The sequence below is a fragment of the Petaurus breviceps genome, unplaced genomic scaffold (genome assembly GCF_028583685.1).
Source record: "Petaurus breviceps papuanus isolate PSGF00001 unplaced genomic scaffold, PetGlider_PUasm1.0 64, whole genome shotgun sequence".
Taxonomy (NCBI): domain Eukaryota; kingdom Metazoa; phylum Chordata; class Mammalia; order Diprotodontia; family Petauridae; genus Petaurus; species Petaurus breviceps.
In genome coordinates, this window is record NW_027186428.1 from 2,054,468 (window position 1) to 2,076,551 (window position 22,084).

Sequence of the window (22,084 nt, forward strand, 5' to 3'; positions counted from 1 at the left end):
CTCCACCTTCTCCCTCAACCACATCCTCATACAGAGATGCTTGCCTCTAACCACCCTCTCCCCTAATCTGCCCTCCCCTCTATCCTTCCCTTCCTATCCCCTACCCCCTATTATCCTGTAGAGTAAGATACCCAATTGAGTGTGTATATTATTCCCTCCTTAGGCCAAATTCAATGAGAGTAAGGTTGACCCATTCCTTTTTGCCTTACTGCTCTTTCCCTCCATTGTCACAGTTTTCTCTTGCCTCTTTTATTTATTTATTTTTTAAAAGCAATCAGGGTTAAGTAACTTGCTCAAGGTTACATGACCAGTTATTTCTGGGTGTGGTGCTAAGTGTCTGAGCCCAGATTTGATCCACAAGTCATCCTGACACTGGAGCTGGTGCTCTTACTCACTGTGCTACCTGGCTGCCCCCCTTGCCTCTTTTATATGAGATAATTTACCCTAATTTATTGCTTTCTTTCTTCTCCCAATAAATTCCTCTATCACCTCTTAATTTTGTTTTTTAGATATCATGCCTTTGTATTCAAATCATCCTGTGCCTTCTGTCTATGTATACATGAACATACAAATGCCCACACATATATATTTATGTACACAAACTTTCTCCTATATATATACATACACATATATATTCCCTTATATATGTATATTATATATATTTATATATATACAAATGTTCTCCTATATACACACACACACACACACACACACACACACACACACACATATATATATATTACCTTCAGCTATCCTCATACTGAGAAAAGTCTTATGAGTTACAATTATCATTTTTCCATATAGGAATGTAAATAGTTCAACTTTAATAAGTTCCTTATGATTTCTTTTTCCTGTTTACTGGCTCATGCTTCTCTTGCTTCTTGTATTTGAAAGTCAAATTTTCTGTTCTCGGGTTTTTCCATCAAGAATGACTGAAAATCCTCTATTTCATTGAATGACCATATATTTCCCTGTAGCATTATACTCAGTTTTGCTGGGTAGGTAATTCTTGGTTTCAGTCCTAGCTCCTTTGATCTCTGGAATATCATATTCCAGGCCCTTCAATCCCTTAATGTAGAAGCTGCTAGCTCTTGTGTTATCCTGATTGTATTTCTACAATACTCAAATTGTTTCTTCCTTACTGCTTGCAGTATTTTCTCCTTGACCTGGGAACTCTGGAATTTGGCTATAATATTCCTAGAAATTTTCTTTTGGGGATCTTTTTCAGGAGGTGATCAGTGAATTCTTTCAACCTCTATTTTGCCCTATGGTTCTAGAACATCAGGGTAACTTCGCTTGATAATTTCTTGAAAGATGGTGTCTAGACTCTTTTTGATCATGGCTTTCAGATAGACCAATAATTTTAAAATTATCTCCCCTGGATCTATTTTCCAGGTCAGTAGTTTTTCCAATGAGATATTTCACATTGCCTTCTATTTTTTCATTTGTTTGGATCTGCTTTATAGTATCTTTCTCATAAAGTCATTAGCTTCCAATTACTCCAATCTAATTTTGAAGGAATTATTCTTTTCAGTGACTTTTTGAAATTCCTTTTCTATCTGGCAAATTCAGCTTTTTAAGGCATTCTTCTCCTCATTGGCTTTTTGGGCCTCTTTTGCCATTTGAGTTAGTCTATTTTTTAAGGTGTTATTTTCTTCAGTGTATTTTTGGGTCTCCTTTAGCAGGCTGTTGACTTGTTTTTCATGATTTTCTTGTATCATTCTCATTTCTCTTCCCAATTTTTCCTCTACTTCTCTTGCTTGATTTTCAAAATCCCTTTTGAGTTCCTCCATGGCCTGTAACCTATTCATATTTTTCTTGGAGGCTTTTGATGCAAGAATTCTGACTTTGCTGTCTTCCTCCCACTCAATGCCTTGATCCTTTTTGTTCCTATAAAAGGATTCTATGGTCTGTTTGTGCTTCCATTGCTTGCTCATTTTGGCATCTAATTACTTGACTTATGAGCTCTTTGCCACAGTAGGACTCTGCTTCCAGAATGGAGAGAGCTATGTCCTAAATCACTAGGGTTTTTGCCGCTGTCAGAGCTATTAGATGGGTGCCCTCTCTACAGCCCCCACATGCTCGGGCTCACTGGTCACACACCCCAGGACTACCACCCAAACCGTGATCTGGATCCAAGCAGGTCAAAGCAAGAGCACTTAGCCTCTGAATGGTGGCTTGGTCCCCCTACAATCTGCAGGCCAGGAGCTCTGGAAGCAGCCATGTGGCAGCAGCAGCAGCCACCATGCCTCCTCTGCTTCACGCTCCAGGGGTAGCAGCCAGACCACACTCTTCTATCCCCCTCTGGACCAACCAAGTTCCACACTGACCTTTTACTTTGTGTTTGGCATTCATGAATTGAGAATTCTGGAAACCACTACAGCTGCTGGTGATTTAGTCTTGTGAAGTCTGCTCTAGCTGCAGCTAGTAGGGGCCACCCTGGGGCTAAAACTGTGCCTCAGGTAGGATTGCCCTTGGCTGCCAGTGTGCTGTGATGGACCCTTCCTCCTGGCCTGCCAGGCTTCCTTCAGCAGGAGATTTGTTTCTCTTTGTCACTTTGTGGGTTCTGTAGCTCTAAAGTTTGTTTAGATTTTTTTTTTTACATGTATTGGAGGAGGTAGAAGCAGGAGCCACAACAAAGTCCTGTTTCTACTCCACCATCTTGGCTCTGCCCCCTGGTCATGGCTCTTCTGCAAGGTGTAGAATAACAGACCTCCTGAAAGCAGAGAAAGGGCTTGGGGAGGAGGGAAGGGAGCAATTTGCTAGCAGAATCCAGGACAGCCAAACACCACAGCAGATGGAACCCCTGAGGAAAAAAAGAGAGAAGGAATGAAGAAACTTCTTCAAAGGAAAAGTCTTAGAACTTGTAGGTTGTCAGCCATCCTGGATTCAGGTAGCATTTTCCAGGTTTAACCACTCCAACCTGTAGAACTATAACTTATAACTGTCTTGTATAACCTCTATCCCATCCTTCCCCAGACAACTTAGAGTGACCATCAGATTTAGACAGCAGCTATGAGATCACTAAGCCCATCCTGATGATATTTACAATGGACAAAATGGGGGATCTGAGAAGGGAAACACTTGTCCAAAATCATACAGTAACCCAGATCTCCTAATCTTCAGATCTGGACCCCTTCCACTGTACTGCACTGACTCTCATGCTGTTCTGTCTCATTCTACTCTGCCTCCATTTACCCTGTTGTCTGGACTCTACCACTGATCTGCTGCATGATCTCAGGGAAGTCACCTCCTCAGTTTCTCCCTCTGTAAAACAAGAGGGTGGGAATAGATGGTAAAAAGTCCCTTTTAGCTTTGACATTCAACAGACTCCTCTACCTGACTGTTACCTCTATCCAGGTAAATGCTGGTTATAACTGCCTTGAGAGCCAATTGTTAATTTTTTTCAACATGAACATTTACACTTCAGAAAGCAGCAAATGAAATTTTTTTTTAATTTTAAAAAGAAAGCAGCAAAGGCTACAAATCAGGGTTTGATTTATTGTTTTGTTGATTGTCTAGACCAGGGGTGGGTAACCTGTGACCTCAAAGCCACATGTGACTTTCTAGGTCTTTGGGCGTGGTCTTTTGGCCAAGTCCAAGTTTAATAGAACAAATCCTTTTATTAGGGGAATTTGTTCTATGAAGTTTGGATTCAGTCAAAGGGCCTCCCTTGAGGACCTAGAGGGCCACATGTGGCCTTGAGGTCACAAGACCCCCACCCCTCATCTAGACTTAAGAAAGTGACAAAAAGAGTTAACAATGCAGATTAATTATAAGTGTGTCCTATATACTTTTTTTTGGAGTTAGACCTTTTTAGTCATTAGACCTTTACCAGCATACAATGCCTATATCTAACATGTCGTTATTAGCATTAAACCTTGATCCTCTATTATAATACAGATCATTAAGGGGATCTGGGAAGGAGGTCAAAACAAACTTCATTTACTTCCCCAACAACCTAGTTCATTGCCTCAGTCTGTAGAGGTAACATGTAAGGATTCTCTCCCATTACTGGACTTAGGAATCCAGGGACATAAACACTAGGGGTTCTTCAACTGAGTCACAGATAGGAAGAAAATCCACTGGAATGAAATAATGAAAAGTTTCAGCCAACAAGCCATTTCATGTGGCTGGGTTGCAGAGTGGGGTGAGGGGGTAGGGAGAAGAAGGGGACCCTCTGTCCCTGCCACAGGAGAAGGCAAACAGAGAGTCAGGGGTGATTCCAGGGATCCCCAGCTTGGGCTGCCTACTGAGTTTCCTTTGCTGTCACAATTGGGCTGACCAATGGAGGCAGCTGGGTGATTCAATGGATGGAGTACTGGACCTAGAATCAGGAAAACCTAAGGTCAAATCCTGCCCCAGACACTTACTAGCTGTGTGACCCTGGGCAAGTCACAACCTCTATTTGCCTTAATCTGCTGGAGAAGGAAATGATAGACCACTCCAGTATCTTTGCCAAAAAACCCCAGGGACAGTATGGTCCATGGGGTAAAGAAGTGCTTCATATGACTGAACAACAATGGAACTAGAAGGAAAATATGATAGCTGCCACTGCCTCGGTTTGGGTCATATTCCCAGTTTCCAACCCCTTCTCCCTGTCAGGCTTTGTAAGACAAAGCTATTTTGTAATAAAAATACATGCTCCAGGGCGACTAGGTGGCGCAGTGAATAGAACACCGGCCCTGAAGTCAGGAGGACCTAAGTTCAAATCAGGCTTCAGACACTTAACACAAAAACTACCCGTGTTTCCCCAATAATAAGACACTGTCTTATTAATTTTTTTGGACAGAAAAACACCAGAGGGCTTATTTTCAGGGGAGGGCTTATTTTAGTGAACATTGACAGCAATTTTAATAAACAGGTAAATGTGAACAAAAAAATGTACCTTTATTCAATAAGCAAATCACTGGGGAAGAACAGGATGACGCGCTCACTGCTGCAGCTCTGATTGGATGCAGCTCGGAGCACAGCGTGTGTTTCACCCGGGGGGGAGGGGGGGACAGTGCATACAGAGGGTACCGTAATGTAGCATGTAGCGCAGGGGATCACCTTCACTACAGTAGCAATCTCAATAGGGCTTATTTTCGGGGGAGGGCTTATTTTAGAGGAATCTTACACAATAAGGGGAGGGCTTATTTTCGAGATAGGTCTTATTATCGGGGAAACACGGTAGCCATGGGACCTTGGGCAAGTCACTTAACCCCAACTGCCCTCCAAAAAGGAAAAAAAAAAACATGCTCCTAGGGAAATACACAAGAGGAACAGATATTTAAAGACAGTGAAGTGGAAAGAACAAGTCAATAAACATTTATTAAACACCTACTATGTGCCAGATATGGTGCTAAGTGCTGGGGATCGAATAAGAAAAAAGCAATCCCTGCCCTCAAGGAGTTTACAGTCTGAGACAATAGAAAAAAGGAAACTGAAAATGGGAGTATAGGGGTACATGTTGTTGAGTTAAAACCAAGCATTGCTGCTTGATGGGGAAAGAAATTAGTTGGAAGATTTTGAGTTCTCTATAAAATGAGACTTTGGTAGGAATTTATTGCTCTGGCTTTGGCCCTCCAGGCATAGGGGAGAGGCAACTGAGGTTCTGTAGAAATGGCTGAGTATCAAAGCTGAATCAATTGCCATGATGATAAGATTTCTAGACTTGAAATTGTAAAACCTGGGTTCTAATCTCAGCTCTACTACTAACTGCCTCTGTGACCATGAGCAAGTCATTAACTTCTCTGGGCCTCAGTTTTCTCCACCTGAATAACTGGAAGGACAATGATGCCATCCATAGAAATAGGAAATTTCAGAAGCAGGGAGGGATATTATGTTCTATTTTTTGACATTTGAAATAGTTACAGGACTTCTAGGTGGAGCTATCCAATAAGAAGTTGCTGATATTGGACTAGAACTCAGGAGAGAGACATAGTTGGCAAATATAAATCAAAGAATCATTGAATCACAGAATATGAACATTGGAAAGGACTTCTAGTCCAAGCCATACATAAAAGGAATTCTGGGGGGGGGGGGAAGATGGCAGAGTAGAAACAGGACTTCCAAGCAGCTCTGGCTTCCACCTCCTTCAATACATGTAAAAATTGACTCTAAACAAACTTTAGAGCTACAGAACCCACAAAGTGACAGAGAGAAACAAATCTCCCACTGAAGGAAGCCTGGCAGGCTGGCAGGAAGGGTCCATCACAGTGCACTGGGAGCTAAGGGCAGTCTCACCTGAGCTGTGGTTTTATCCCCAGGGCAACCTGACCAGCGGTGGCTGGAGCAACTTCACAAGAGTAAATCACCAGCAGCCGTTGCAGTTTCCAGACTTCTACAAACGCCAAAGACAAAGTAAAAGGTCAGCGTGGAACTTTGTTGGAATAGGGAGAGCACAGTCCAGCTGCTACACCCAGGCTGAGAAGCTAAGGAGGCATAGTGGCTGCAACTGCTGCCGTGTGGCTGCTTCCAGAGCTCCTGGCCTGTGGATTGTAGGGGCACCAAGCCACCATTCAGAGGCTAAATGCTCTTGCTTTGACCTGCTTGGATCCAGATAATGGTTTGGGTGGTGGTCCTGGGGTGTGTGACCAGTGAGCCCGAGCATGTGGGGGCTGTAGAGAGGGCACCCATCTAATAGCTCTGACAGCTGCAAAAACCCCAGTGATTTGGGACATAGATCTCTCCATTCTGGAAGTAGAGTCTTACTGTGGCAAAGAGCTCAAAAGTCAAGTAATTGGCTGGCAACATGAGAAAGCAACAGAAGCACAAACAGACCATAGAATCATTTTATAGGGACAAAAAGGATCAAGGCATTGAGTGGAAGACAGCAAAGTCAGAACTCCTGCATCAAAAGCCTCCAAGAAAAATATGAATTGGTTACAGGCCATGGAGGAGCTCAAGAGGGATTTTGAAAATCAAGTAAGAGAAGTGGAGGAAAAATTGGGAAGAGAAATGAGAATGATACAAGAAAATCATGAAAAGCAAGTCAACAGCCTGCTAAAGGAGACCCAAAAATAAACTGAAGAAAATAACACCTTAAAAAATAGACTAACTCAAATGGCAAAAGAGGCCCAAAAAGCCAATGAGGAGAAGAATGCTTTAAAAAGCCTAATTTGTCAGATGGAAAAGGAATTTCAAAAACTCACTGAAGAGAATAACTCCTTCAAAATTAGATTGGAGTAATTGGAAGATAATGACTTTATGAGAAAGCAAGATACTATAAGACAGATCCAAAAAAATGAAAAAAAAAATGAAGGTAATGTGAAGTATCTCATTGGAAAAACCACTGACCTGGAAAATAGATCCAGGGGAGATAATTTAAAAATTATTGGTCTACCTGAGAGCCATAATAAAAAAAAGAGTCTAGAAACCATCTTTCAAGAAATTATCAAACAAAATTGACCTGATATTCAAGAACCATAGGGCAAAATAGAGGTTGAAAGAATTCACCAATCCCCTCTTGAAAAAGATCCCAAAAAGAAAACTCCTAGGAATATTATAGCCAAATTCCAGAGTTCCCAGATCAAGGAGAAAATACTGCAAGCAGTAAGGAAGAAACAATATGAGTATTGTGGAAACACAATCAGGATAACACAAGAGCTAGCAGCTTCTACATTAAGGGATTGAAGGGCTCAAAGGAGCTAGGACTAAAACTAAGAATTACCTACCCAGCAAAACTGAGTATAATGCTACAGGGAAAAATATGGTCATTCAATGAAATAGAGGACTTTCAAGTATTCTTGATGAAAAAACCTGAGCTAAACAGAAAATTTGATTTCCAAATACAAGAAGCAAGAGAGCATGAGACATTAAACAGGAAAAAGAAATCATAAGGAACTTACTAAATTTGAACTATTTATATTCCTACATGGAAAAAATGATCATTGTAACTCATAAGACTTTTCTCAGTATGAGGATAGATGAAGGGAATATATATGTATATATAAATATATAAGTATGAATAGGAGGATGTATATGTATATAAATATATATATATGTGAGAGTGGGCATTTGTATGCTCATGTATACATAGACATAGGGCACAGGATGAGTTGAATATGAAGGGATGATATCTAAAAAATAAAATTAAGATGTGAGAGAGAAGTTTATTGGGAGAAGCAAGTGAGCAATAGATTAGGGTAAATTATCTCATATAAAAGAGGCAAGAGAAAACTGTTACAAGGGAGGGGAAGGGCAGGAAGGTGAAAGGGAATGGGACAACCTGATTCTCATTGAATTTGGCCTAAGGAAGGAATAACATACACACTCAATTGGGTATCTTACCCTATGGGAAAATAGAGGGTTAGAGGATAAAAGGGGGGAGAATAGAAGGGAGGGCAGATTGGGGGAAAGGGTAGTTAGAAGCAAACATTTTTGAAAAGGTATAGGGTCAAAGGAGAAAATAGAATAAGTGGGGGGCAGGATAGCATGGAGGGAATATAGTTAGTCTTTCACAATATAACTACTATGGAAATGATTTGGGTAACTACACATGTACAATTTATATTGAATTGCTTATCTTCCTAGTGGGGATGAGTGAGGGGGGAAGAAGGGGAAAAATATGGAAATCAAAGTTTTAAAAACAAATGTTTAAAAATTGGGTTTTTACATGCAACTGAGAAATAAGATGTACAGGTACTGGGGTACAGAAACCCATCTTGCCCTACTAGAAAGTTGGGGGGGGTGAAGGTGGATGTAAGAGAGAACAGATTGGGGGAAGTGGTATTCAGTAGGCTTGTTATTTTGGGGTGGGGTGGGGAAAGATGGGGAGAGAAAAAAATGTAACTCAAAATCTTGTGGAAATCAATGTTGAAAACTAAAAATAAATACATTAGAATGATTCTTAAAAAAAAAAAAAAAAGGAATTCCCAGGCACAAGTGGCCATCCAGACTCTGCTCGAGGACTTCCAAGGAGGGAACCCTACCACCCCCTGAGATGGTCCATCCCACTTTTAGACAGCCCTAATTGTTGGTAAATTTTCCCTGATTTTAAGGCTAAATCTTTACAACTCCCACTTATTGCTTCTGGTTCTGTCCTCTGGGTCCAAAGAGAATACTTTCACCCAACAGACTGTCAAATGCTTGAAAATACCTATTATGTTTCCCCTTTTTTTCTCTGGACTAAACGAATTACTTCAACCACTCCTCATGGACTTAAGGGACTTAAGGTCTTTTATCAATCTGGTTGCCCTCCTCTCAACAGTCTCAGTCTTATCAATGCTCTTCTTAATCCATGGTGGCCAGAACTGAACACAATGCTCCACAAAGATCTGATGAGGGTAGAGTATGGTAGGATTATCACCTCCCTATTCCTGGAGCTATGCCCTCTTAACGCAGCCCAGGATCACAATGGCTCTTTTGGCTGCTATATCATGATGGTGCTTAGTACTAAAACCTCCAGATCTTCTTCAGAACAACTGATGTCTAACCATGCCTCCCCCACCTTATATTTGTATCCAAGTGTAAGAATATTTCTATTTATCCCCATTTAATTTCATTTACTTATTAGATTGAACCCAATTCTCTAACCTGTCAATATCCTTACTGTCAATTGGTGTGTTGGTTATCCTGCCTAGTTTTGTGTGGTCTATAAAGTGGATGAGCGCACTATCCAAGTCTTCATCCAAATCACTGATAAAAAAAGTTAAACACAGAACCAAGCATAAATCCCTGGGGAATTCCACTAGAGACCTCCTGAACCCCATTGACACTGAACCAGTTCTGAATCAATTTAAGCCAATAAATACTTATTAAGTGCCTACTATGTCCCAGGCATTGTGCTAAGCTCTGGGGATAAAAAAAAGAGAGAGAAAGAGACAAAAGACTGTTCCTACCCTCAATGTGCTCACAATCTAATAGGGAAAACAACAAACAAACCATATACAGGATTAATATGAAATCAATAAGAAAGGGAAGGCACTAGAATTAAGAGGGATTGAGAAAGCTTCCCATAGAAGGTATAATTTCAGTTGGGGTTTGAAAGAAGTCAGTAGGCTGAGATGAGGAGAGAGGAGCATTTCAGGCATGAAGGACAGCCAGTAACAATGCCCAGACACAAGAGATGGAGTGTCTTGTTAGTGGAACAGCCAGGAGGCCAGGACCACTGGATCTAATTATAATATACCTAGTCCTCATCTCTCCACTTTCTCCAGAAAAATAGTATAAAATAATTGATCAGATGCTTTGCTAAAATCTAGTTGAACTATGTCCATAGCATCTTCCTTGTCTACCAATTTAATTATCCTGTCAAAAAAAGGAAATGAAGTTAGTCTGGCATGACCTGTTCTTGATGAAATCATTCTGGCTCTTTATATTCCTTGCTTCATTATCCAGATGTTTCCCAACCATTTCTTTCATCCTTTGATTTTCCCAGGAATCAAAGTCAAGCTTCTGGTCTGTGGTTTGCAAAGTCTATTTTCTTCTCTGTTTTAGGACAATATTTTTCCCTCTAAGTCATCTGCATAGAAAGGACAAGTTGATGGGAGTTGATATGGTTAAAGAGAGAGAAGTTATTGAGAGAAAAGAAGAGGACCCAGGACAGAGCCTTGGGTTATAAAACCCTGGTCAAAACATAATTGGAATTCTGTGTTCAGTTTTGGGTACCACATTTTAAGGACATGAAAGCTGCACCTCATTCAGGGGAGGTTGCTCTGTGGAGGGGCCTAGAAACCATGCCATGTGAATATCACTTGAAGGATGTGTAGCTTTAAAGAGAAAATATAGTCCTTCAAATACTATGAAGAGGGATTCTGCTTTGTCTCCAGAAGAAATGAGAGTCACTTACAGGGAGGTAGCTTTTGGCTCATTGTAAAGAAAAACTTCTGTTCTTGTTCAGGTATAGATTGAACTGAAAGCCCTTTGAAATCCCTTCCAACACTGAGTTTCTACCATTATTCACAGAGACAGAGATTAATTCAAGTGCTGATGGTCTAAGAGAGACCAGAATATAAATTTTGGGGCTGGTGCCATCACCAAGCCTCTGTGTGGCTGCCTGAGCTCTCCCCAGTTCTGGGGCAGGGTGTGATCATTCCTGGTTTTGGTGACCACAGTCAGACTAGTCGGCAAACTGGTTACTGTGAAAATAAGATGCCCCAGTCATGTCTTCATCCCAGCTGCTGGAAGCCATTCCCTTCTTTGGAAGGTTCAGAAAAGCCCAATCCTGGAGACAGTTTTCAATGCTAGAGGTAAGCTTTGGGATCTCTTTCATAGATTAACTCAGAAAGCTCTGGTTTTCCCCATTCAGCCCCGCCTCCAGACTTTTTACATTCTGGTTCCTGGGAGGGGCCTACTCTTTCACCCAAAATACATGACAGCAGTGACAAACTACTTGCCCCTAAAGCCCACCATTGGTCTTCCATGGACTCCCTTCCTCCATTTTCACTTCCTTTCAGACCAATAGAAAAAAAGCAGGCCAGATCAGGCCTTGACCTCAGGAAGCTGATTCACAGGCTGTGGGAGGCAAGAGAAGTTCAGACTCGGGCTTGGCCTGCCCATAGATTCTGCTTAGGGAGACAATACACACATACATATATACATATGTACATATAACTAATTTGTTAAAGGCTCTAAAGATGGATAAACCCAGGTATTAGAGAGTGTTGAGGAGAGGGGGATTGTCATTTCTGGGAAGAGATCAGTGAAGGCAAGTCTGGGACTGAATCTTGAAAAACTCAGAGAACTGGTCTAACAGTTCTTGAGAGAGGGACCAAGGAACTAAAAATCCCAGGACTTGTATTTCTTCTTAGCTTGGAAAGAGAGGAAGATAATGTAAAATCAGGACTGAAGAAAACACCAAGATGGGAAGAAATAGAACTCCCAGGGTCTTTAGTGACTTAGGACCCGTTTCAAGGCAGCTAATCCAAGTCCTACTAAGACTGTTACACTATAATCTATGGAGATTCAAGGAAGGGCTTTCTCTAGACTTTGATGGAAAAGGTTAAGAGTGAGCCCCTACAATGAATTTAATGCAAACCAAGGCCCCGCCTGGAGGGGTTCCTAGCATGAAACAACACTCCTGCTCAGAGCCCAGACAAGAGGAACAGAAGTAATGATAGCAATCACCCTTCTTTTTGTATTTTTCCCAAGGGATTTTCTATTCCTTTCTCTCCTTCCTGAGAGAGAAGTTATTATCCCCATTTTACAGATATAGAAACTCCTCCTATAATTCCTCTATTGATGACTACTGGCCAAAGAAGGAGACACTAAAACCCTAAATAATCTCTACCCTGGATTAGTAGAAAGAACACTAGACTTGGATACAGGAGACCTGAGCTCCAGTTCCATCTCTGACACTTACTGGTCATGTGGTTGAGAAAGTAATTTAATCTTTCAGGACTTCAGTTTTCTCATCTATAAAATAGGGATAATAGTTCTTTCCCTGCCTATATCAGAGGTGATATGAGAAGAATAAATCTTAAAAAGATATGGATAACAGAAGAGGCAGAGCCAAGATGCCAGACTGAACTCCTCTCCACAAAACTCCTCCAAACAGATTTAGAAAATGCTCACCATTTAATCCTGATGGGTAAATCCAGAAAAAGTCAGAATGGGTCATCTGTCCAGATCAGCTCAACATAAGGACACAGACAGGTCTGTGGACATTGGGGATGGGGTCTGGCCAGGAGCACACAATGTACTCCAGTGCCCAGGGAGAGATTGTACACCAGGCCAAGAGATCTTTCTTGGACCTATCCCTGGGTACCACCAGACCTATTCAGGGCACCCTGACAAGCAGGTACCAATTGGAAGCTTTCTTACCTACTACCCAGTTCCAGATCACAGATCCAAGGTGGACTAAGAAGAAAGACCGTGCACAGGGGTGGTAGTCCCTTGAAGGGAGGTCCTAGGCTATGTACTGAGAAAGGAGAAAGTTCAGAAGCATTCAGTGTGACTCAGAACCCCAGGAGCAGAGTGGGATCTCGGATGCAGCATCTAGTTCAGCCTGCAAAGGAATAAGCAGGACAGGAATCCCAGATCAATAGGGAGCCTACAGCTCTGTCACTGAACCAACAGAACTTCCCAGCCAGCTGTAGAAACTGAGTCCGGCAGCAGTCTGCTCTTGCTCAGACCAAAACTCAGCTCAGGAAGTTGCCCATGATGGAAAGAAATACAACTCCCAGGATCTTTAGTGACTTTCAAGGCAGCCAATCTAAGCCCTACCAGGACAGTCACATTTGGAATCTATGGAGATTCAGGTAAGAGCATTCTCTAGGCTTCAGTGGAGAAGGTTAAGAGTGATGCTCCTACAAGGAGTTTGTTGTAACCCAAGGCAGTACCTGGAGGAGCTCTTAGTATAAAACAGCTCAGAGCCAGAGAAGAGGGACAGGAGTAATGATAGTGATCATTTGCTGCAGACCAATCAGGCTGTGCCTCAAATCAGATGGCTCCGGAAATACTGAAAGCTTGAAGGTCCCCAGCCTATCAAGATGCAATGCCTCAAGAAAACAGCAATAGGATTGGTCCAGTCATTCCCTCTAGAAGTACCACAGAATCCAGCCCTAACATCAAATCTAAATTGAGAAAGTAGGTTGGAAGAAGGAGCAAAAAGATATAGGAATGTAAATTATCATAAACATCCCTAGAGTATATGTATGGCACTTTTAAAAGCCCCAGAGAAGACATCTTCATCTAGTCACTTTGCCAAACCATAAAATCTCAAGACTAGAAAGAATCTAGAAGTCAACCCAGTTCATAGAATCATATATTTAGTTTAAAGAAATTTTAGAAGCCAGAGTCTAATCCCCTGATTTTACAGATGGGGAAACTGAGGCACAGAGCCATTCAGGATCATGCAACTAGTAACTAGCTGAGATAGGATTTGAAGTTAGGTCATCCTGATTCCAAATCCAGTGCCCTAACCACTGTACCACAATGTCTCATCTCCTACCGAAGAGGAGTCTCTTCTACAACTTCCCCAGGCTTTGTTTGAAGACCTTTCAGGGATTACACTTTACTTTTGGACAGCTCTAATTTTTAGGATATATTTCCCTATGTAATGACATTTCCTCATATAACTGCTGGATGGACACATATTCACGAATCAGACTCAGTCACATGGGAGCCCCAACCCTCTAAAATAAGTTCACAACTTTTTTCTCACTTTTGTACTCTTTACGCTCCTACCCTGGAAGCTTGGGGGAAATTGCTTAAAGATTAGGTTTGGGTTCATGTCTAGGGTACACCCAAAAGGGTGGTAGACAGATATTCAATGCACAGTCCTCCGCACAAAAAACACACTTAACACACTGAAGACCCAGAAGAGCGCATTAATAGAAAAACTCAGAAAAGCAGCAGCAGTTTCATAATTGCTACTATACTCTCCCAAGAGGAGGATATTTAAGACATGAAGACATGATGCAGTTTGTAGAATTGTTTAATAGGTATTTTACATTTCACCTCAGCTCTACACTGCCCATTTCCTCCAGGTCTACGTCTTTCCAAGTCAGGGGTTGGGCTCACCCTCTGGTCCCTGGTTGTTTTTTTCCTCCAAGAAGCTCTGTATTGGATGTAGAGAGGACATTTTCCACAGTGCAGCTGGCACCAGCGGAAGACCCAGGATCTCCCAATCTCTTAAACTTGCAAGGCTGCTTCCAAGTCTGAATGTGTCCATCTCAGGATTGCTCAATCACCTATAATGAGACAAGGAAACACAAAGCAGAAGAGGTAGCCAGGGGCCCAGCTCAAGCTCACCCAGCTGAGTCATTACTCTAGCTGCCACTTGGGAACAGGTGCCATGCTGCCAGGGTGGAGAAGGCCACTTTCCCCTCCCCTTCCTGGGAAGTCCCAGAGTTACATGATGCTACCTGTAGAGTCAAATGAAGAGAGAAAGAAGGAGAACAGATCCACCCCTTTTTAAAGGCCCATTGAGTCAGTGGCTCTTCCCACAAAAAAGCATCCAGCTCTTATCACAGGGCTATATATTTCCCTGGAGTCCCTAGAAGTTTCCAAGGGAGATTTGGGGCACAATGTGGATGGCCCCATATGCCTATTTCCACACATCCTCAATGGGGTACAATCTCCACAACACTTAACATTGAACTGAAATATACCTCCCTTAACTTCCCTTCTCTCTAAAATGAGAGCGTTGAACCAGATGACTTTGAAGGTCCTTCCGGGCTCTGTCTTTTCAAGTTCTAAAATCTCCAACCAGCCCAGAGCAAAAGGAAGACAGAGTAAAAATTATCTGAATGACAAGGAAATGGAGGAAGGTGTGGAGTGACTTGTGAAAATCATCCATTAGGGAGTCAGGACCCCACACTGACCTTGGTTGACCCCAGTGGATTTCCTGTAGGGCCACTGCCCAGAAATATATTCCCAGGGAATGAGGAAGGGCCCAGGCAGAACTACAGTACCTTATACCAAGTAGCACAGCCTTTTGGGGAAGGGGAAGCAGGCTTCCTGAGGGCAGCAGCTGGTATTTCCCCAGTTGCTGCCTGATCTCTGATCCTAGGAATTTAGCTGTCAGCACACAATGCCTGAGGAAAATTCTTGCCTTGGTGCTTAAGATAGCTAGATAACAGTGGGAGAGCCAAGCCCCAGTCACCAAGCTCCAGTTAGTAGGGAAGAAGGCATTCAGAGAAGGCCTAGTCTCCTCAAAGGCATGCACGTGTGCCCAACCCTATGCTCAGCTGGGCCTGTACAGAATAAGAATAGTCGGCTTTGGGGGACAGAGAAAGAGGCTGAAGGCTGACAAAGTAGGACCAGCCTGATGTCCCAGCCTGACCCAAAGACCAACCTCTGTGATTCAGCCCCTGGCCAGCTTCTTTGGGGAGCTGCCTTCCAGGACCATGTGATTTCCTCATACAGGCTGCATTTCTCCACAGCTGCTAACAGGGAGAACAGAGAGAATGTGCCTGCCTCCAGCATTCCAGGAGGCAGAGAGGGTCCAGCTGGAGGCAGAGAAAGGGAGAGGCTGTGAACCAAGAGAAGAGATACAGCTGGGCTCTTGACTGAATAGAGTAGGGTCTCTGTGTGAATAGTTAGGGCTGGGGGTGATCTTGGGATCCTATAATCACAGACAGAGAGAGATGGAAGGAAATGTAGAGGTCATTTAGTGCAACCTTCTCATTGTGCTGATGAGGAAACTGAGGCAGAGAGCCCACAGAGCCTAAAAGAAGCAGGAGAATCAGAATACTAGAGTCAAAAGGGACCTTAGAAATCATTAAGTTCAATCTCCCACTCAATGCAGGGATTCTCTCTGCAGCAGCCCTGACAGAGGCCATTCAGAGACTGGGAGCTCATTATCTCCAAAGATAGTCAGTTCCATTGTGAGATAACTCTGATTATTATGAAATATTTCCTTCTAATAATCCAAAGTCCGCCTTTCTTCCATTTCCCCCACTGTGGCTAGTTCTGCCCTTAAGAACCAAGCAGAGTAAGCCTTTGTTCTCTGAGTCCTTTTCTGTTTCAACAGATTTCAGCTAGTATATTTAAGTGCCTACTTCATGCAGACCCAGCCAGGTTCTAGGTTTAGATAAAGCTCAATCTCAGGCTTTCTGGAGTAGACAGTGAAGTAGGAGGAAATGAGATGCAATGCCACAGGGTACAAGTCAGGAGACCCAACCTCAAGGTCCTCAAGGCCTCTGACCTTGATTCGTTAAGTCTCTTCCCTCTTTGGGGATTTCAATAAAATGAAACTGTTGGACTAGATGACCTTCTAGGTTCCGTCCAGCTCTGACATTCTGTGATTGTTTTTAATTCTGACCAAAACAATTCTATTGTTCTCAGATTCTATTTCTGTTTGAGACTCTCAGGTGTTCAGTTCCCAGACCAGCCTTCCACATTCAGGCTCTCCAGTGCCTGATCAGGAGGCATTTGGGGATCAGTCCAGTCCAAGCAACGAATCAATAAAAATTTGTTAAGCACTTACTATATGTTGTAGGTACTGAGGATACAAAAAGAGGCAAAAGATAGTGCCTGCCCTCAAGGAGCTTACAATCTAATGAGGGAGACAACATGCAAACAAATACATACAAAGAAAACGCTACACAGGATAAATAGAGGGAAGGCACTGAAATGAAGAGGGGTTAGGAAAGGCTTCCTGTAGAAGATGGGATTTTAGTTGGGACTTGAAGAAAGTCAGGGAGGCCAGCCGCTGAAGTGAAATAGGAAGAGCATCCCAGGCATGGGGGACAGCCAGAGAAACTGGAGCTGAGAGATGAAGTGTCATGTTTGTTGAACAGCCAGGGAGCCAGTGTCACTGAATGGGTGAGTACACATTGGAGAGTTAAGTGTGAGAAGACTAGAAAGGTAGGAAGCAGTTAGGCTATGAAGGGCTTTAAGTGTCAAACAAGAACATTTTTTATTTACTGCTGGAGGCAACAGGAAGCCATTGAAGTTTATTGAGTAGGGAAGTGACATAAACACACACACACATGTGAGTGTGTGTGTGTGTGTGTGTGTGTGTGTGTGCAATATGTACTTTGTAGTAAAAGTAAAGACAAGGAAATTTGGCAGAGAACACTGATGGCATGAGGAAAGGCTTCATAGAGGTGGCATATTAGCTGAAATTTGAAGAGAGATAAGGTTTCTAAGAGTGGAAGGTGAGGAGGAAGGGCATTATAGGCATCAGGAACTGCCTATAATGGAGGCATGGAGGAAACAGATAGAAAATCATGTGTGAGGAAGAGCAGGAGTGGATTTTTGGTTAGACTGCAGAGTATGTGAATAATGTCTAATAAGGCTGGAAAGATGGATTACAGCCAGGCTGTAAAGGGCTTTAAATGCCAAAAAGAGGATTTTGTATTTGGTCCTTGAGGATACAGACCACAGAAGCTATACTAACAGCTCTTCAATGTCTGATCCTGTCTGAGGGCCTAGTTATCTGGATAGGGAACTGAACTGAGCCAGGGGAGCTCTTCTGGCTCATCCCTGGACCAGTCACACTATTGATAATCCCCCATTGGAGGTGACTAGTAAATGTTTATTTATTGAATAAATAGACAAAAATACATACTGTAGGGCATAGTCAACGGTTTGGCTTCAGATTAAGCTCTAATCTTGGCCCCAAAGGAGTACTGGCACCATCCCTGGGCTTTGCCTATAGTTCAATGGGGTTTTAGCTCCCTCTGCTGGGCACTCCCTGGACCCACACCTTAAACTACCTTTAGCTCCCTGGTAGGAGTGGAGTTGAGGGAAGTATCCCTTTTTGCATAGGGACTCTGGCAACAAAAACCCTTTTTCTTCATCTCCAAAACGGATTCATCCTCCTGCCTAACCAACTCAACTCTCTTGTGTCTCCTCTCCCCCTTCATCTGGAGATGTACATAAGACTCTAGATTCATGTTAATAATTAGGTCCCACCCCTATGGAGTGGGAAAGTTAAGTATAAATAATATTAATAACAGCAACAATAATAATGATAATAATATCATTTATATAGAGCTTACTATGTGCCAGGCAGTCTGCTAAGCACTTTATAATTATTATTTCATTTGATCCTTACAACAAACCTGGGAAGCAGATGTTATTATTATCCCCATTTTACAGGTGAGGAAACTGAGGCAAACAGGTAAACTGTCTTGCCCAGGGTCACATAGCTAGTAAATGTATGAGGCCAGATTGAACTTACATCTTTATGACTCCAGGACCACTTTACCACCAAGGACTAGCGAGGAAGACTGACAGAGACACACAGAGAGAGAAAGACAGAGACAGAGAAGTGAAGAGATAAAGAACCAGAAGGAGAGAAGGAAAAATCTTGGTAGGCCAGAGGGTAAAAAATAAAACATTCTGCCCTCAGGATTTAAAGGCAGTTGAGGAGAGGATGTTAGATCCGTATTTCCAACTTAAAATATTGTCATCACCTGGATGTTGTCCTGGCATCTCAAAAGCAACATATATAAAATCAAACTTATTATCTTTCCACTTAACTTACCACCGTTATTTCTGGTAGTAGCACTACCACATTGTTGGCTTTAGGAATATCATTGACTCTTCTCAATCAACTGTCACATCCAATCAATTGAGAAGTCCTATCAGTTTCACTAACATCTCTCCCATCTATGATCCTATGACCTCTAAGATCTCTACCAGTCTTCTATAATCTATGATCATGTAGCACTCACTCTGGGGCACTCTGTCTACTTGTAGTCACACTCTAGGTTGGGTCCCCAAAAGGTGGTTTGCTACCTTGAAGTCTATAGTGGTAACCCCATTAGTGGCTAATCCTCCTACTTTAGCTCACAAGCCCCCACCAGTGAATTTCCCATTAACAATTAGTACAATTACCTCATAGCAAAGGCATTTACTCAAAAGCACAGCAAGAATAATTCCCATAAAATATTTCCTCTATAAACCTGGGGTATATATTCCCATGAATACACACAGTATCCATGGGAAAAATGAATTTAGAGTAAAATGGCAGTGAGACACACTAGGATACATATGTGGCCAGGGCAATTATAACTCCAAGCACTGAAGATTCTAAAAGTCCCTTCTGTCTTTGCAGAGCCACCCATAAGGGCTTCCAGGGGATGTTCCTGTCTATAATCCACCTCTAGCTTGAAGGGGTCACAATGCTTGAAAATGCTTCTTCCCCCTGGTAACTATCTTTCTGTTTCTGTGTCCATCTGGAGTGTCTATTGCTGCTCCCCTCTGAATGTCTCCTGTCAGTCAAGTAGCTCTCCTTAAAAACTATAGAGCTGGTGCAGATCAACAAGGGGAGCAAGTCGTCCCACCAACCACAAGGGCCACTACCAGGCCTATCACCAGGGGACTGGAAAGAGCAAGGTAAGAATCAAATGCAGGGCCCTTGTCCAGGACAGCAAATATTCCTGGGACTATGACTCCATAGCCCAGAAATTTAAAAAGCCCCTATCAGGACCTCCAACAACCAGGATGGCAGTGTGAACCCTGACTGCTCCAACCCCCCCCCCTGAAAACATAGTAATTACTGCCCCAGGGCAAGACCCCAAAAAGTAAAGGCTTGGGAACCCTAGAGGAAGGGAGTGGTTAGGGTAGGGCCCTGCCTCAAAATGGGTAGAAAGCAGACCACAAAGACTCTGGAGTCCTACTATCCTCAGAGGGAGGAACCAAACTCAGAGGGAGACAATGTGGACTCCACACCACAGCTGAAACATCAACAGGGGATGGGTCCCAAGCACAGAAAGCTCTTCTAGATGATCTCAAAAGGAACTTTGAAAACCAAATGAGAAAGATAGAAGACAAAATTAATAATTCATTTAAAATCAAAATTGCGGGGGCAGCCAGGTGGCTCAGCGAGTAAGAGCACTGGCTCCAGTGTCGGGATGACCTGGATCAAATCCGGGCTCACATACTCAGCACCACACCCAGAAATAACTGGCCGTGTAACCTTGAGCAAGTTACTTAACCCCGATTGCTTTAAAAAAAAATAAAAAATAAAATAAAAATTGCAAAATTAGAAAAACATTTTAATGAATAAAACAGCTCCTTAAAAAGAAAAGTGTGTGATATGGAAAAGGAGCTCCAAAAACTAACCGATGAAAATAATTTGCTAAAAACTGGAATCAACCAAACTGAAGCAAATAACTCTATGAGGAACCAAGAATTAGTCAAACAAAACAACAAGAATGAAAAATTAGAAAAAGAGGTAAAATATCTCAATGGAAAAATAACTGACCTGGAAAACAGATCCAGGAGAGATAATCTGAGAATCATAGGCCTACCATAAAATCATGATGAAAAAATGAGCCTGGACAACATTCTCCAGGAACTCATTAAGGAAAATTGCCCTGAGATACTAGAGCTTGAGGGTAAAATAGAAATCGAGAGAGTCCACCAGACTCCTCCTGAAAGAGATCCCAAACTGAAAAGTCCTTGAAATATTGTGGCCAAACTCAAGAACTACTAAGTAAAATGGAAAATACTTCAAGTGGCCAGAAAGAAACAATTCAAATATGGAGGAACCACAGTGAGGATCGCACAGGATTTGGCAGCCTCTACACTGAAAGATCGGAGGCAGTGGAATACAATTTTTTGAAAGGCAAAAGAGCTCGGGTTACAACCAAGGATCACCTGCCCAGCGAGACTTAGCATATTCTTCCAGGCAAAGAGATGGTCATTCAAAGATATAACAGATTTCCAGAACTTCCTAATGAAAAAGCCAGAGCTGAATGGAAAAATTCAACCTCCAATTACAAGATGCAAGAGTGATGTAGAAAGGTAAACAAGGAAAACACACACACACACACACACACACACACACACACACACACACACACCCTGTTATTTAATAAGAGCAAATTGTTTATAGACAAGTAGAGGGTATGAGTATAAATTACACAAAATGACGATTAAAAAAGTCTTATTAAGGGCTACAAAGGGACTGCAATGGAAGAAGAGGAATGAATGAATGAAGTGGAAAAGGGTTAATTATGCCACACAAAGAGGCATTAAAACAATATAGCAGAGGAAAACAGGGAGGGAGATGAGTATTATATATATATATATATATATATATATATATATGTATATATAATTATATATTATATATAATATAATTATATATTATATAACCCTCATTGGTTCTGATGCAAGGAGGGAATAACAACCAGTTAAGCATAGGACTCTATGGAGAAGAAATGCAAAAAGTATCACTTTAGAGGGAAAGAGGGGAGGGAGAGGAGCTTCGCATGAGATTTGTTCCTGTCACTCTTGGTGCGAAGAAGAAATAACATACTTCATTAAGTATAAAAATATCCTACAGGCAGTAGGAGGGAAAGGGCTATGAAAGGGGGGGGGGGAAGGTTAGAGGGGAGGGAAGAAGTAAGGGGGAAGGGGAGGAAAAGAGAGGGGAGCTGATAAAGGAATACTGAGGGGGGTGGTGGTCAAAAGGAAAACTATTAAGGAGGGGAAGGGAGAAAGGGGAGAAAAATATAAACACTAACAGGGGAGGGAATAGGATGGAGGGAAAGAAACAGATAATAATCATAACTGTGAATGTGAATGGAATGAACTCCCATAAAATGGAGGCGGATAGCAGAATGGATTAAAAATCAAAATCTTACAATATGCTGTTTACAAGAAACACATCTGAAACAGAGGGATACATACAGGCTAAAGGTAAAAGGCTGGAGTAAAATATACCATGCCTCAGCTAAAGTAAAAAAAGCAG

At 42.2% G+C, this 22,084-nt stretch overlaps 1 long non-coding RNA gene across 1 annotated transcript in view; it reads right to left on the reverse strand.

The window, feature by feature from the left end:
• Positions 1–14,348: 14,348 nt before the first annotated feature.
• Positions 14,349–22,084, reverse strand: part of LOC138173725 (uncharacterized) — a 107,801-nt gene continuing 100,065 nt past the window's right edge. The window contains exon 2 of the long non-coding RNA XR_011171495.1: positions 14,349–14,618. This is a non-coding gene — a long non-coding RNA (uncharacterized lncRNA). The remainder of the gene's footprint in view (positions 14,619–22,084) is intronic.